Below are 12267 nucleotides of genomic sequence, written 5' to 3' on the forward strand. Positions count from 1 at the left end.
AATAAACCACAACGAAACGTGATCGATCACAAAATGTTATATATATAGTTATTGCAATAATTTTTAGCATTTGTAGAAGAGATTACAGTTTGACAGAACCTAATACAAAGATATACAAAATTTGTACATGTGTAAAAGAGATTTAATTATATGTTACAGTTATAATCCTCCAATTTGATTTTTGTTGCTATTCATCTAAAAACTAAGTTTAATTTAAATATGTTTATTTCCACAATGACACAGTAACACTTTCGATTTCAAGTCACAATTAACACGTTGTCATGTACTTTATATAACTTATGTTATAATGGGTAGTATCTTTCCGGCACAACTATATGGCGTTCACGAACACATTAAAGCAAGTACTTAAAGTGTAAGTAACCACTGTTTAAATTAACTTCATTTCCTTCAAACATTAACATGCCTGAATCCGGTGGTTTCACAGTTGTTTCGTTTTTTGTTTTCCATCAGATGTGCCTATCATCAGCAAAAACAGAACCGTGCGGTTATATGCGGATGTTCGTTGAATAGTTTTTTTTTTGACTACAAGGGTTTTCTACCCAGCTTCAAACATCAAGTGTGTCTCCGTTAAGTTCTACCTGTTTCCAATATTTTCTTAAGTCCATGCCATTGTTAGGTAGACAATCAAATTTTTCTAATTTCACGTACCGATGACTTTTGAGCTGAGCTCAGGTGGTATGTTTCTGCAACTGAATAAATTTATGCTCCTACAATCTGATTGTTTAATATCTAAATTTGGTTGAAGAATGAACCTGTTGCACGATTTGTAATATCAACTGCAATAAAAATCCAAGAGTAAATCTTGGTGAGACTGCGCGAAACTTTAAATTTAATTAAACTCAAGGTATCTGATGATTCAAGTAAATTAGGAGTATTTAATAACCTAAACACAAAGCATGCGCTACAGTAGGAGCTTCTTGTAGCAGAATAAATAAAGCATCATCTTTTAGGAAAAGATAGTATGCATTTATTAAGCAAGGTGGATTCTTATAGCGTAAAAACAAAAATAAACATTCTTTTAAACTGCTACTAATACAGCATGAATAGAACCCAAATAAAGCAACCATATTTCCTTATGGAACTTACCAGCGTTACCAACATGAATAGTTGTTTTATATTTTCAAAATCATTAGCTTTGCTGACTATACAGGTGTCCCAGTGTTCAGTTCAAAAAGTTATCATCGCTGATTTTTTGCAATAAACGTATATTTTATAAACAAAGCCAAATTGATGAATTTTAAGTTGTGATTCTGAAAGAACCTTACACTTTGTCTTTTTTTGATTCTTAAAAATCATGTTAACCTTTTTATGGAAGTTTATAATTGAGTACATGGTTGCTTTCATTTTTTTACAAGCAGATAGTGATACAAGTTCACATAAACTGCTTGTTTTAGAGCTTGAATGTGTCGGAACATATGTCAAATCATGAGGAATGGTGAAGAACATTTCTTCGAACAGTTAACTTGTGTGTGTTTAAGTAAGATCAATACTTTCCAAATTAAATTTCTGAACCGAAATACTTTAGTATCAAAAAAAGATAGATATGATTTTGTGAATTGTTATTTAAAATAGCTCATAAAAATGAGAACAAATGTGAGGTAAGTAATATGACATCTGATCTCGAACATTGATTTATACTTTGAATGCTTTTATGCGAGTCAAACTTGAATGTGCATATGTCGTCTGGAATCTCACTAGAAAATTAAATATTGATGCATTGTAGGGAGCACAAAGACAAAGACATTTTATAAAGCCTCTTATTCCTTGATGTAACAGTGCTTTGCAATATCACCGCTGTAATAAAGAACTTATCTTGTGTCTTTTTAAATTGCTCAGTCTGGATTATGGAATTTGTGAAAATGTAGCGTTATGCTTTCGGTTCTAAAAAACTCATTGTTTATTCGCCAAATACATAGTGATATTAGAAAATGTCCTCTTTCCACTTGTTTTACACAGCTGAATATTTCCCTCTGAAATTTCAGATGTGTTAGCTAATTAATTTTTGACATAACTAGCAACAGTTCAATTAATTAAGGACTAATTTTCTTCTTTTTAATCGCCAGGAAAACGAACGTGCTGGGAGAAATGTGAGTCTACCCTGAGATAACATTAACCTATTTTGATTATCTACGATCTAATTTGTGCAAGTCTCTTTAAAACTATTTATAGAGCTAGATGGAAGTGATTTTGTGTGACTTTTTTGAAGTGTAGTTCGAGTTTTTAATACTACATTACTAGTTTTATTTTTTTCAATGTCATTCGATTATTTTCCAGTTCAGTTAGTTTCTGCACTTCTGATTTTAAAACTATGTACAAAAACGACGAAGTATACTCGTATAGGTTGCAAAAAATGCAACTACGCTGCTCCAAGAGATTGGACATATCAAAAAATTTTATTAAGACATATAAGTATATGTAAGTACAAATAGGGAAGTTAGGTAATTTAATACCATAGTAGTATGTAGTGAACAAATACATGAAAAAAATATAAGCAATTTAATACTTTTGTATAAGTGTACAATTATAATTTCAAATATTTCGTTCTTATCGGCATGTTTTTAACATAGAATCAAACATATTTGAACAAATGTAATATGTGGTGATGGATATCTTAAATTTTTAATAATACTGTTAAAATTTCATCCATTTTACGTATGAAGTAAGTGTTACGTCGACCTAATAAAGTGAAATGGTAATCAATAATAATAGCTGTTTATGATAGTCTATACACAAAAATCGTAACCTTATTTAGTTGCTAATGCAACACTAAATATAGATTGAGTCAATAAACGTAACTTCATGGGGCTTGTGCCATAAATCGTACTAGTAATTATAGTTTTATGCTTAATTGTGTGATATGACCATCCCATGTGACTCGTGTCGTAAATCAGAATTAATTTTCCAGGGTTACTGTTTGCCTTATTCATTAGAGAAATTAAAGTGAAATAATAATTACTACACTGACAGACGAAATAACTAGAGTCTCATTAATGAACGCGCTTTCATCAAATTATTTGAAAATAAAAATTTGTTCGGTGCAGAACGTTTCTTTGATGTAAAATGTAAATACTTTCAGCGTGTTTCCATTGTTACTGAAATAACGAAATATAAAACATTTGATGTTTATGATTTGCTCTCAAAATTTAATTAAAATGTTTATATTGCGTAGAAAAAGTAAACAATTTATTGTTTAAGATATCAGCAATTGAAGTAATTTAATTAAGCATGAGCTGTTTTTCTTCTGAGTCACTTTGGAGAAAATCGATATTACAGTTATAGCCTAAAGCCAATTCGGCAGATTTGCTTCTGTTTGAGACATCGTTGGCGTCGTTGCCGCGTTTTTATGTGTGCTTCATATCACCTTTATTACAATAGCCGGAGAAGCTCGACAAATTGAAAATTATTTAGGTGGTGCCTTTCCAAGTATATTTTTTCTGTACAAATAACTAAAAGATGGAAGATCTAATAAAACAAATAAAACGATGTTGGGGTCAAAAAAATTATAATATACGCGGATACCTTCTATCAAGACTATTCCCTACTTTTTTCTCGTGTGGGATGTTCAATAGATTCTCAGAACGAAACATTTCTGTTATTAGCAGATTATTGTTATCAAATTCCACCACTTTCTTTGTCATTCGTAGTAAAATTGTAAATTTTTTATCACACATCTTTAAAAATCCATATCTCAGTTAGTTATGGAAATTTCAGAACGCGGCTTTCCCCACTGTTTTTGGCTTATACAACTCTAAAGTTACTAACATTATTGAGTTGTTTTATCGCTATATTTTATCGATAATATCGAATTTTGATTTAGTATTTTACACCTGGATTTTTTTGGGATGGGAGCAGCAGAAGCACTTGCGTGTTGTTTGATGTTTGACTTGAGAAATAAGAAAAAAGTGGTTTAGCTTTCCATATACGCCGCAATAAATCCCACATATAAATTTTTACTACAGAGATGTTTTTCGTAATTTTTTAAATATCTACACGTATTTACTTGTCCAGATCTTTGATCCCAAAATGGCAGTCAACTATGCTGAGTGCAACACAATTTTTTAATTGTTGATCCTTAAGATATTAGTACTTCTGTTTGGAAAAATAGATAGAAATATGTATTTATTGCATAGACATTTTTAAAGTGGAACTCTTGTAAATTGCACTAAAGCAGTTCTCTTGCTTTGGAAGTGTATTAACAAGTTACTGATTTTAAACCTCATCTTATTGTGTTTTCAGATCTGCGCTTGGGTATTTCTTTTATGTACACAGTTGTTAAATTTGTTTTTAAACGTAAATTCATTATTCTCGTTTTTGCCACTACAACAAAAAAAATTACATTAGCTTTAACCAGAAAAAATGTATTCTGATAAGAAAGTAATAAAATATAACAATTCAGTAAAAAAGAGAAGAAAAAGGCAATTTGCAAATTAGGTGGCGTATAAGAAGTGGAAGGTTATAAAACTGCTATTTTTCATTTGTATAAGCAAGTGAGGCGATCCGTGCAAAAATGCTTCAGTTTTCTTGAAAAACGAATTTATTATATGCTTTGTTTATTAATTCAAAAATACAAATGTTCCTTTAGGCAGAAAATTTTAATAACAATCCTACGTATTTTCGTCCTTTTAGTTATCAACTTTTGCAGTTAAAATCTTATGATGAGTTAATTTCAACAGTTGCACATTTATTGTAAAAGTTCTAAGTAAATCAAATAACATGTATTAAATTCACACAAACGTATCTTATCTTAACACGGCGCAACATTATAATAAATTTCCTTCCTCTCATCGCATTATTGATAAAACAAGAAGCGAAAATTCGTAAGCGTGATTTAGTGTTGCCGTGGCGAAGGAGTCGATACAAATCTAAACTTTTTTGTGTGGTCGAGGATCAAGGAATGGAACGTATACACACTTCCTAAAACCCCTAACTTTCCAGCGTAACGCATTCCCCTCCGCAAAACTGATAGCAAAATTCATCACGTAATACAAGAGAAAATTCAAGGGGAAAATCTTTCGTCATTTTCTATATAGCTCGCAAAATAGGATGCCTTACGTTGATATCGCTTTTATTAATGAATCGTACACGGCACCCTATCATTTCCTGTTGTGCTCGTTACAGTATCGAATGTCATCGTGCAAATTTCATGCAGACTGAATGAACCGGAAAACCGCTTTTCAGTCATGTTGTTGATAATGCTTCTCAATATTCCGGAGTTGTGCCAAGTCAGGCCTAAGAATTTTAGGCCGTCTTTAATTTTGGAATGGGATTACGTTACGTCTTATTAGAATTATGAATGCACAGTTTTTTGTCGACTGTACTTAAAAAGTTTTTTCGCTGAAATGCAAAATCAGAATGGGCTTCAGTCTGCCGAGTGCCTCTCGAACTGAAAAAATCTTGTAATATGTCGAATAGGCAACTTTTATCACAATGAAGTCTCTCAAGCATGAGGATGTTTGAGCGCATTAAAAGTTTTTTACTTTTGTTTATGAAGGAACTTGAAAGAAGAGAGTATACGATATTTTTTCGAATTATTTCGGCAATGATGTTGTTTACGACGTCTGCTAAATTTGGAACGAGGAGAATACAGATATTATCCGTATCTGTAAAGCTCCATTTTAGTGTTTTGCATCAAAAGCCATTTACAGACTTGAAAACGAAGGATATTGTGGAGTTGTTAGTCAATAATAGAAAATTGTAAGAACTGTTATATTGCACATGTCGTAACATTGGGGAATCTTTAACAGTATGTCTAATTTAACGTTGTCTATATTAATTATATTGTGTACTACTCCACTTCAACCTTGTCCATTTGTCGGATATAATTATTATTGAATAATTATGTCGACATTGTGTATTACCCTTGTTTTAAAGTTAATCGTTGTGAAAACAACACAACCGGAACTTTATGAAGGAATTTCTCGATGCAGAAAATGATAAATAAATGAAACTACTCATAATGCTGTATGTGATTAACATTTGTAGAAGTATATTTTTAATTATAATTTTTTCATGAAACGTCTTTAGGATATTTGGATAAATTTGATAGAAAAGTGGTAAGCTTTAGTTGGAATTTTATCGATGTTTGTTTTATTCTATTGAATTTTACAGTATGAAATGAAAGTTGAAAGAAAAAACCTAAATTGTTTCGTTTAAAATTTCCTTGGAAATTTTTTACTTTGAAAAATGAAAGTTTTTTATCGAATTAAAATGCTGGAAAAACTTTGTGTCAGAAGATTTAAACTATTCCAATTATTTTCTTCCCTTGGGTGGTTGTTTAAACGAAAGTAATTGAAAATAAAAACTTTAAATATTGAGATGTAAGATTTTTTTCAACACCTTATCCCAGTATTTTACTTAATAAGATGGTGCTCAAATTTGTAAATAAAACTGGAATTCGGAAACTTCGTTTTGATACAGGATACAAGCTCGTTATGCACAACTAACAAAAATGATCTTAAAAGTGTTAAAAGTACCTACGGGGAAAATAAATAGTTTCAGTACTACACTTCCAGATGGATTTAAATTTAAATAAGATTATATTGTAGTTGCAGTGACACTCACAGATTGTGACGCGTCAAAATAGACCCGACAAAATAGCCGCGTCAAAATACCGGTATAAAATTTTTATAGTTAAAAAACGAAATTATTTTTGTTTTAGAAAACACAGTGTTTGAGACAATAGAGGGGTCAGGTCCGGTCAGATCTTTATTAAGTAGTAATGTTTTTATGCACACAATATACTTTTGTCGGGAGCTGTTTTATTCGCGGCTCTTTCGTTGGGCGGTATCCTCACACATATAACTTATATAATAAACGTTATATATGTATTTTGATTTAATAATGTTTGATTTTTGAAATGTAATCTATCTCTCAAAACGTTATTAATATTATTAATATAATAAACGCATATGCGTTCTGTAAATTTTTTTCTTTGCAATTCAGGCATTTTTTGACGGTTCATAAAATTTATAACTTTTTTATATAAATAGGAGGTTCATTATTTTAAAAAAATTATTTTTGATTAATTAATAAGAAGTATGTATTGTGTATCTCTTGGCACACTTCAGCTAATTTAACAGTCTGCCGACAGTTTTGGCAAATACGTATCTACCGCAATCAGCGACTAAACTTCTATTATTACCTTCGTGTAGAGGACATTTAACTTTGCTTCGCTATATGAAAACAGTTGACATTTTTTTCTAAATTTCAACATAGTTACGAAGCACTGATAAAAAGCTTCAAATATTTCGAATATACACGTGTTATAAAATTTAATATGATTGTACCTACTGAGAATCACATCTTCAAACACTGGATGTTGGCTAGTTGTATAACACACGGTGATAATTAAAATTAGAGAAAGAGCGACACTTATGCTTACATTTATTTTCAGGTCGGTCGTGAATTTAACCTTCCTTTAACACGGAGTACGAAATATTTTGATAAAAATAAAGACAAATGATGCGAGGGCAAAGGTGTTTCTGTTTTTTTTTCAAGTCACAACGACTGTCAAAGTTCCTAAACGCAGTAGCAAATTCATTATACGGTACATATATATACACAACACTGTATCACATAAGTGATTCCACATAATTGTGATATACATATCTCACAACTTAGCGTTAAAGAAAGCTTCGACGAGGCCTGAAACTTTTCTTCTTTTCACGCAACTCTTTGCTGCACGATAAATCAATAAACGGAGAGAAAACCACATATAACTCTCGCCACGAAATTACAACATTTTACCTGTCCCACCAACAGGAAATTTTCAGCAAGAAGAATTTTTTTCGTCACTCCTTTTTATTACAACAACTTTCAAACTTTCGGTGGGATGAAATGTCGCTAAGAATAATTCTAACTAGTGATGTATTGTACCTGTCCAGTGGCTTTTGGGAAATAATTCCTTTTTGATTGATGATGAAACTCGAACATTCCGTTTGGATTATTCGCACCATCTGTTTTTAATTATTGATTAATTTGTCTGGAAATGTTACATTTAAGGTCAAGTGATGAAGAAATACGAACATTGTTTTCGTTTATGTTATTTGTTTTAAACCACAGAGTTTGTTCTCTACAGTTTGTTAATTCATTCTAACAGGAGATTGAAGTAATTTTTGTAACAGAGTGATTTACTGAAAAACTTGTAATTGGCAAAAGTTGCTCCATTAACTTGCAAGATTTTGTAGTTAATTTTAAGTTTCCAATTTTAGTTTTTACACTTACCAAATAACATTATAGTTAAATTTGATAGTTTGTTTACTGGTGATTTTAGCTTGTAAGAAGAAGCAGTAATTGTTGGTTTAATAAACTTTGTCACCAATTTTATTAAGTTAACTAACAACATCCTATAATGATAAACAGCATATTAATTCGAGTTTTTAAAATCGAGCATCATTTTTATGATAAAAATGATAATTTTTTTAAGTTATATTGGAAATAATATTTTGAAATTAATTAACATCAAGTGAATAAAATATATATAACACAGGTCTCTATATTAGAGTTAGAATAATTTGTTGGTGCTTACACAGCGAGTTTACAAGTACACACAGAAAAAAGTCGTGTAAATTTACAATTATTTTACTGTTGCTTTTTATGTATTTTTTTACTTAAATTTAGTAAATTTACCTAAGTTAGCAGCATTGTGCATAAAATAAGTAAACTTGTGTCACTATTTGTATTTTCACAAGTCAAATTGAAAAAACACAATATAGAATCGCAATTGTAAATGTATATTCACTTTATAAATGAATTATACTTTATAATACCGTAAATATACTAACATTTTTTACAATTACTTCCAACTTTGTAAAATAATCCAGTCTACCGGTGAAATCACATGCATACTGTGAATTGTTGATGCGCACGCAATCATTACTATAACGCTTGCAGGTTATAACAAGTTGGAGTGCATTAGTTGTGGTAATATATTTTGTACAAAATAGTGTATTTTGTTGTTAAAGGTAAGTACTTTACTATTCTGGTTTGCTATTTTCCTCCAGTTACAAAAGTACACTTTCCAGGCGGATAATTACTTACTATAATTTGCCCATGTCATCTTTAATGTTAATGCAATTTTTATCACAGGGTGATGATATGAATAATTTAAATGAAATTATCAAGGTGGCTGCGCCATGTGTAATTGAAATAGGCAAGTATTTAAAACGTCTTTGTACCTATAACATTTTAATGTATTTTTGTATTTTTCTAGAGAGCGATCCACAAACAATTTATCACGTAGTTTTAGAACGACAAGTAGTGATTCCAAGTGTTGTCACTTTAAAAGATGCAGTATCTTGGGCGTTTGGGTTATATTTTATAATGAATTTAGAATATCCAGACGAAGTATCAGCAGTTTTGGAAATGATGCAAAGATTTTTTTTGAAAATACATCCAGATCAAGGATCCAAATCAAAAAGAATAACACCAACAAAACGCAAAGTAATTGGCCTTATGAACAAATTAAATTAATGTAAAGTATATACAACATCAATGACTTTGTTTTGTGTTTATGATTTTATTACATGTTTATTATGTTTTTCACCATAAAATAAAAGGTTCACTTTGTCCGACATGGTTTCTTTGATTAAAACTAGTACTAAAAATAACAATAATTTTTGTAAATTTACATATCAATTCACGGAAATTTACATACCAATTCACGGAAATTTACATACCCATTCACGGAAATTTACATATTTTATTGTAAATTTACAATCGTCAAAATTACATTTTACTTGTAATTTTACATGTTCTTTTGTAATTTCGATTTACATTCAAAAAGTAAATATCACATTCAAACTTAAAAATACATTTCGTTGGAATATTACCCTTATTATCTCGGGTTACAAATTACCTGTGATTTTCACAGTAAATTTACAAGTAAACTTTTTTCTGTGCAGTTTCTACTGCAAAATAGTGAAACTTACCATACTAACTAAACTACTTAAACTATACTTTACTCGCACAAACTTTTCTTCAGCGAGCTTTACCTAGTTATTTAGAATAAAATTATAGATTAATATAGATGTGACATACAGGCCAATTTTGCAAAACCATCCTTATTGACATTGGAGGCCTCAACCGCCAAAGGCAAGTGTCAAACTTAAATATTCGATGTCAATAAAAACCTTGTTTCACTATAATTGTAATTTGTGTGACCTGCATGAAAGTGAATGAAACCGAAGGAAACAGTAAGCAGCTTGAACTATTCTGGTAAATCTAATGTCAATTTGCCGAAAGTAAAATGCATCGTTAAAAATAAGTATTATGACATTTCTTCTAGTTAATTTTATTGCTAGTGAGAAACAAACACTACTGCCAACATAAATTGAGGAGTCCTCAACAGTCATTTGATTTAAACTATGACGCTTTTCTATGTTCTCTGATAAAATGATTGGACAAACGGAGTTCAAAGTTCAAAAATTTGAAATTATTCTTAAAATTTAAAACTGTTGTTGTGTTAAGTTTGAAGTTAATATTTTCGGTAATAATAAAAACTGGTTAAAGCGAACGACATAATTATGTCTTCCTTATTTGTGAGAAAAGTTTCCTTTATATAATGAATATTAATAATTGTGACACTGTGAAGTCAATATTAAGAAATTAATTTATTGTTATAAAAGTGGGCTTTTAATTGTAATTGTAAAAGAATTAAATTTCTACACAGCAATATCATTCTTTAACAATATAGTTTAAATTGAAAGAAGACTGATCTTTTTTCAGTGGCAATGTCGGCATTTTTATTTGAAATTCTACCTGCAACGACGACCTAATTCATTCCTAGAACTTTACCCAGTTCAAATGATGTCAGTTTGGTCTTTTGCTGTATTAGTAATAAATATATTGCCTAACAATCTGTTTTCGTTTTTTTTTTCTACTACTAAACCACCATTACTACTTAACTAACATGTTAAACTCTTGTTGTACTACGTAATTTGTTACTTAGAGGCTTTGGCAAATAAAATTGCTGGTAAATGAATGTTATTTAATCATCGTAGGTTATTGTACTTATTAGTACTTTCGCAGAATTCTCGTTTTTGTTGGTTTTAAGTGTATGTTGACCATTATTCCTCCAGTTAACACAATATTGTTAATTAATAGTTTGGACATTACCGCTTGCTATTCTACCCATTTTTTATTAATTGTAGTTATTTTAACTAATATAAATTTTGACAAGTTGAAGTTATTAAAAAAAATATTTTTTTTGGAATTCCGTTCAATCCTGCTTTGCTGCTGGTAACAAAAATTTTAAATAAAAACACTTTTTTATACTGCTTATTTTTTAGGTATGTGTAGTAGAGACAGTATCAAAGCACTTTCGTCACAGCCTAATGCAGTATGTCGGACTTTGTATGCCACCAGATCAAGAAGTTAGTATACGAATTGGAGAAGTAGAAGGTGGAGATCATGATAACCTGAAGAACAGTATAAGTGCTTATGTTTTTGTTGTGGTGTAAGCACCTATGTAAATTAGGTTCAAGATAAAACGGAAGTTGTGTTAATTAATTGACAACAATCAGGGATCATGTATACATTTTTGAGTCAGACTATATTGGGTTATATTTTCTTTTCCATAATTTAAGCAAGGACAGAAAAGTCGACTTAAAAAAACAATGACGGCATGCTGTTAACGACTCACAAAGGTAGTAATTGTTTAGAATGTGTTGTTATAATTACAGTAACTTATATTTCACCCGTGGACAAAAATATGCAATATTTTCACATTTCCATACATTTTTAAAATCAACCTGCACTTTTGTATTTAGAAGCCTAAAAGGCCTGAATTTATAGAACAGAATCATCACCGGATATTTTTAGAAATTAATTTTTTATGACAAAAATATTTTATATTTTCCATATTCCATTTTTTGTTCATGAGCATATTTTCACTTATAATATCCCTAGTGCATTGATTATCTCCGGAATGCATTTCAAAAACTTAATTAGCTCTCGTGATTCACTCTCGGAGTAATTAATACATTTTTGAAATGCATGAGAATAAAATTTGAGGATATTAATCAATGCACGAGGGCGTATTCGGTAAGAAAATCATACAAGACACAAACAGCCCTAATTTGAGTCATTTTATTCAAATCTCTAACACCACAGACTGTTCTAACAAAAATGTTATTAATAACTAATATAGTTGTGTATTTTATTTAAATCAACAATAAATTTTATCCCAATTGTGATTATGTTAAAAAAAATTTACTTATTAATATCTGTTAGGTTAGTATGGCTACA

General features: G+C 30.2%; 1 protein-coding gene and 1 long non-coding RNA gene across 7 annotated transcripts in view; both read left to right on the forward strand.

Moving 5' to 3' along the window:
* LOC135129808 (pseudouridylate synthase RPUSD2-like) overlaps nt 1-12267 on the forward strand; it is a 395425-nt gene that overhangs the window by 194821 nt on the left and 188337 nt on the right. The window lies entirely within an intron of this gene.
* LOC135130464 (uncharacterized) lies at nt 8746-9590 on the forward strand. Of its 2 annotated transcripts, none has more exons than XR_010280783.1 (2): nt 8746-8984; nt 9045-9590. It is a non-coding gene; the product is annotated as an uncharacterized LOC135130464 (long non-coding RNA). The 2 variants fall into 2 exon arrangements; XR_010280784.1 differs by having other exon boundaries at nt 9109-9590.

The sequence above is a fragment of the Zophobas morio genome, unplaced genomic scaffold (assembly GCF_036711695.1).
Source record: "Zophobas morio isolate AGI-343-1 ecotype UQ-CSIRO unplaced genomic scaffold, CSIRO_AGI_Zmor_V1 ptg000017l, whole genome shotgun sequence".
In the NCBI taxonomy this organism is placed as follows: Eukaryota; Metazoa; Arthropoda; class Insecta; order Coleoptera; family Tenebrionidae; genus Zophobas; species Zophobas morio.